Below are 6,133 nucleotides of genomic sequence, written 5' to 3' on the forward strand. Positions count from 1 at the left end.
TCAAAAATGGAAACACAAAATCCTAAGAAGTAAATAAAGACTCTGCATCACACACATCCACACCACATTTTTAAAAATCCTACAAAAAAACATCATTGCTTGCTTATTGGAGGTGAGTACTTAAATTCAATAGCTTACCAATATCTTTTTGGGAGTAGGCCAAAAAGAAAAAGAAAAACCCATGTCAAAAAAAAAAAGTTTCTCTTCTCTAACAATTTTTTCCTGAAGCTGAATTTGAAGCAGGGTGGGGGGAGGGGGGTTCTACAAGTCAAGAAAATCAGTCTCTATCGTCATTTTCATTAATGTCAGCATCGTGTTGTTCTTCCCGGACAGAAGACTTAGGCATCTCGACCCTGTAAGCCGCTGTGCTAAAACCCGCTGGAACTCGTGACCAATGGCCTGTCTGCACCATTGGTCAAGTCGCTGGCAGAAAGCCTTGTGGTATCTGAAGTCAAACCTGATGATGTGACAAACACACCGTGGATTGATCCCTGAGCCACTTCTGACACACAACATTCCAGAGCTTTCGGTACCAAACTTCTTGCCATTTGAAGGTCTTCGGCCCAACAGCTTCCTGATTCTAGTCCACAAGCCACTCCCATTGGCTTTAATACTTCTGGGACGTGGATTTCAAATGTGTTGTCAAAATGAAACAGATACTCAAGTTTGTCTTCAGAAATACTGCAGTGGAGCCCTGTCTTCCTGCTGTTGTTCACAATGATGAACGGGAGTTCTCGAAGGCAGTTTGCTGGAGAATAAGTTCTTGAAGATGAGATTGTTTCTGCCGTGTTCTTTCAAGTGTTCTCTCTCTACCTCTAAATTCTGACATTCTTGAGCCAAGTTAGTAGGCAGGCCAATCCATTTGATGTCCTTCTTCTCCTTGGAGATAATGTTCATGATCATGAAGACATTTAAGGCATTGGAGACTTGTCTTATATTCTGGTCATAAGCTGATTCATTTGCTAAAATGTGATGCTCAGCAGCACTGAACTCTGCGACCAACTCTGCCACTTCGTTGTACGCAGTGGTTCCTTCCCTCTGAACCTCCTCATGATCCTTCTCTGAAAAATGCCACTGATCCTTGCCATTCGTCTTTCCTTTTCTGTTGCGTTTCTCGGCAGACCAAGGTGAGGAGTCTGAGCCTGGTTCTGTGATATAAAGTGTATGTTAGGGGTGTGTGGACTTCTACCAGGATAGTATTTGGTGCTGCAGGTCTCTGAGGTATAACAATTACCATTTGCTGTGCCATGTTGACATTGGACTGTCCAAAGGTTTTTGGCAAGAGTTGTTTTCCAAGGGTATTTACTGTGGAAGGATGAACAGCTACTAATGATACCACATCTTGTCCAGGACTAAGATTCTGGTTTATAAAGACCTTTAGTTCCGCCATTGGCTTCAATTAGACCTGCATTTTTTGCCATGGTACCAGATTCATGAGATAAATTCTATAAGTGTTCATCCTCCAGAGGAGAAACAATGATTTTTACTTTGTCCTGGGAGCGTCGAGCTGGCATGACGTGCCAGGAGTGCGGTGACATGCGGTCAAGAGAGGCCCCATAGAGACTGGCCCAGTGTGTCAGTTTCACTCCCGTGGGCCCCGCCTCCGGAAGTGCAGCCTTCAGTCGATTTTTGACAAGGGTGGCAAGACAATTTACTGGGGGAAGTAATAGTCTTTCTAACAAACACTACTGGGACAAATGGATATTCATATGCAAAAGGTGAATCAGACCCCTATTTCACATGATATACAAAATGAACTCAAAACAGATCAAAGACCTAAATTTAAGAGCTACAAAACACTCAGAAGAAAACATAGGCATTTATCTTCGTGAACTTAGACTAGGCAATGGTTTTTTAGATATGACACTAATGTTACATGAATGTTAGGGTTCTCTAGAAAAACAGAATCAACAGGGAACACTCTCAAATATAAAATTTATAAAAGTGTCTCATGTGACCGCAGGAATGCAGAGTCCAAAATCTGCAGGGCAGGCTGTGAAGCTGACGATTCCGATGGAGGGTCTGGACCAACTCCACAGGAGAGGCTCGCCAGCCAAAGCAGGAAGAGAGCCTGTCTCTTCTGAATCCTCCTTAAAAGACTTCCAGTGATTAGACTGAGCATCATTCATTGCAGAAGACACTCCCCTTGGCTGATTACAAATGGAATCAGCTGTGGATGCAGCTGACTGATCATGATCTAATTCTATGAAATGTCCTCATTGCAACAGACAGGCCAGCACTTGCCCAACCAGACAAACAGGTACCACCACTTGGCCAAGTTGACACATGAAGCTGACCATGACAATAGCCAAAAAGGAGATAACCCAAATGTTGATCAAGTGATGAAAGGATAAATAAAACGTGGTATATCTAAACAGTGGAATATTCTTCTGCACTAAAAAAGAATAAGTACTGATACAATATGAAGTTTGAAAACATGCTAAATGAAAGAAGCCAGTCACAAAAGAACACATATTGTATGACCATTTATATGAAATGTCCTTAAAGGACATCTACAGAGGCAGAAAGTACACTAATGCTTGCTTAATGCTTGGGAAAGAGTTGGGTCAAGGGAAGTGTAGTGAATGCTATGGTAACAGTGTTTTTTGGAGGTAATTAAAGGTTTTAAAATTTATTGAGGTGACGGTTGTACGATTCTGTGAATATACCTTAATTTAAGTAGATGAATTTTATGTATTTGAACTTTATCTCAATCATGCTTTTATTAAAGAATATATAGTTGAAGAGATTTACAAATTCCACAAATCCAGAACAAAACTCCAGCTGCCATTTTTGCATAAATGGAAAAGCCAGTCATCAAATTCATATGGAATGGCAATAGACCCTGAATATCCAAAACCATCTTGAAAAAGAAGAACAAAGTTGGGAGATTCACATTTCTCAATTTCAATAATTACTACAGATTTAAAGTAATAAAAACAATGTGATAAAGGCATTAGGACAGAAAAACAAAACAACGAAATAAAATTGAGAGTCCAGAAGTAAACCCACATCTCTATAGCCCGTTGATTTTCATCAAAGGGCACCAAGTCCACTCAATGAGGAAAGAACAGTGTCTTCAACAAATTGTGCTAGGAAAGCTGGATATCCACATGCAACTGAATGATACTGGATCTCCATTTCCCACAATATAAAAAATATATGTCACCATGAGTCAAGAACCTAAAATATAAGCGCTAGAACCATACAAGGCTTGGAGGAAAACATAGGAGAAAGTCTTAAGGATCCTGTATTAAACCACAGATTCTTAGATATGACATCAAAAGCATGAGCAACAAAAGAAAGCAATAGATAAATTGAACTTAATCAAAATTAAAGACTTTGGCACATCAAATGACATTATTTAAAAAATGGAAAGACAACCTATGCAATGGGGGAAATTACTTGGAAATTGTATATCTGACAAGGGTTTAATATGCGTACATAAAGAACACCTACAACTCAACAACAAAATGACAAACAACCTAATTTAAAAATTGGCAAAGGACTCAAAAGGACATTTCTCCAAAGAAGATAATACAAATGGCCAATAAACACGTGAAAAAGTGTTCAACACCATTCGTCATTATTAGAGAAATGCATCCTCACCAATATTTATTACTTTCTGTTTTTTAAGTGATAGTCATTCTAGTGGATATGAAGTCATATCCTGTTATTGTTTTATTTACACTTCTCTAATGCAAATGTAATTAATACTACTAAATTATATACATTAAAGTGGTTAAAATGGGCATTTTTTGGTTGCATGTATGTTACCACAGTAAAATTTTAATTTTAAAAAAGATGAAAAAAATTGTATTAGGGTTCTCCAAGAAAATAGAACCAACATCATATGTGTGTGTGTGTAAATATTTAAAATGTTATTATAGGAATTGTCTCATGCAACTGTGCAATTTTGAATTCTGTAGGGCAGGGCACAAGTTGGGAACTCAATGATGATGTTGGGTTCCCCAGGAGAAGCTGCAAGTTGGGAATTCCCGTGAAGATAATGATGAATTCCCCAGGAGAAACTAACTGGCTGAAGTAGACATAGAAATTCTTCTTTCTGACTGATGAAAGTTCAAAGTAAGAGTGCATTTATGAGTAAAGATAAGAAGCCCAGAGATAGATAATGCAGAGCAAGTATGACAGCTCCACAGTGTCATATATTGTGAGGATGGCAGCTGCTATCATTTTACATCACCATTCTAGGACATTGTTTCCATCATCAAGTTCACTCATGATCTAAGATGGCTGTGGGAGTTCTGAATACCACATGTGAATTACAGGCCAGAAAAAACAAGGAAGAATTGTAACAGTGAAAAAATGGCCTTTCCCAGTCAAGTTGGCTTATTTTAAGCAATCTTTCCAGAAATTCCACATATTTTGACCTATACTTATTGGCCAGAATTTAATTAAATGGCTCTATCTTGTAGCAAAGAAAGTAGGAAATGAAGTCATTATTTTGAATGGCTAAGGGCCCAGCTGCAAAATTTTAACTCTGTCACCAAGGAAGAAGAGGGAAATTAATGGTGGAATAAGCTTTTATCAAACATAGCCATATCAGATCATACCTTCCAGAATTTGTCTCTAAACTTAGTTCCTGTAGCATTCTACGTCTATATATTCAGCTCCTCCCATTGGAAAGTTTTCAATCTGTTAACTCAAAAGCAAATGCTTACTCAGTAGGTTCCGTGAGAGAGAAGAGAAATATAAGATCTGTTCTTTCTTCATAGAGCTTTCAAACCATTTTAGCAAATGAAATCTATACACATGAAACAATACAAAAAGCTATCCACCAGTATGTACTGAAACCAGTGGTTTGGACTGCTGGTTTATATTTTAAACTTAAAAAAAATTATTCAGTCCCCAAACTGATGAATGAAAATATTAATCTAAATGGACTGTCTTACTATGTCAACTTAAACAACTTGAAAACTAGTATTTACTCAACCATGAACCATCCCAAAGTGTGAACTTGAAAAAAATTAGAACCCCAAATTCTCCAGATCCCGTTATTCTTAATGCTTCTTCTAATTTACCAGGTTTTAAGAGAAATTTGCAAAACGGCATTAGAATAATTTTTAATTTCTCAACCTTCCAACTGCTGTGGTCATCAAATGTCTAATCAGAAGACAGAGAAACCAAGACAAAAGCCTTATCAAATCAATTCAGCGACTATGTATTTATTATCCATTATGGCAAGGGACTGTGCTGGGCCCCAGTGATATCAGGTAGACATTTTGCTCTCAAAGAGCTCACAAACCTGGTGGAACGGACAGGCATTGTTCTAGTTTGCTAGCTGCTGGAATGCAAATATACCAGAAACGGAATGGCTTTTAAAAGGGGAATTTAATAAGTTGCAAGTTTATAGTTCTAAGGCCGAGAATATGTCCCAATTAAAGCAAGTCTATAGAAATGTACAATCAAAAGCATCCAGGGAAAGATATCTTGATTCAAGAAGGCCGATGAAGTTCAGGGTCTCTCTCTCAAGTGAGAAGGCACATGGTAAACACAGTCAGGGATTCTCTCTCATCTGGAAAGGCATGTGGTAAACACAGCATCATCTGCTAGCTTTTTCTCCTGGCTTCCTTTCATGAAGCTCCCCAGGAGGCATTTTCCTTCTTCATTTCCAAAGATCGCTGGCTGGTGGACTCGCTGCTTCTTGTGCCTATGTCGTTCTGCTCTCTCAGAATCTCCCATTCTCCAAAATGTTTCCTCTTTTATATGACTTCAGAAACTAATCAAGACCCACTCAAATAGGTGGAGACACGCCTCTGCCTAATCCAGTTTAACAATCACTCTTGATTAAATCACATCTCTGGGGAGATGATCTAATTAGAGTTTCAAACATACAATACTGAATAGGGATTAGAAGAAACAGCTGCCTTTACAAAATGGAATTAGGATTAAAACATGGCTTTTCTAGGGTATATGCATCATTTCAAACCGGCACAGGTATAGCAACCAATAGAATCAAAAGCCAGTCCTTACTAACTGCGGTTATTCTTATTGTTACTGCTTTAGCTTAGCTGTAAGGTTTTCAATAAAGGTGCAAACCATTGTGGAATAAAGAATGGGAAGAGATGGTTTCTCACTGGGAGTACCCAGACAACACTTGAGAGTGATGGTT

General features: G+C 38.5%; 1 pseudogene; it reads right to left on the bottom strand.

Annotated features, from left to right (window-relative positions):
* Window positions 1–218: 218 nt before the first annotated feature.
* Window positions 219–1,421, bottom strand: LOC143643711 (transcription factor Dp-1 pseudogene; annotated as a pseudogene).
* Between the last annotated feature and the right edge of the window lie 4,712 nt (window positions 1,422–6,133).

Source organism: Tamandua tetradactyla, chromosome 8 (genome assembly GCF_023851605.1).
Source record: "Tamandua tetradactyla isolate mTamTet1 chromosome 8, mTamTet1.pri, whole genome shotgun sequence".
Classification (NCBI taxonomy): domain Eukaryota; kingdom Metazoa; phylum Chordata; class Mammalia; order Pilosa; family Myrmecophagidae; genus Tamandua; species Tamandua tetradactyla.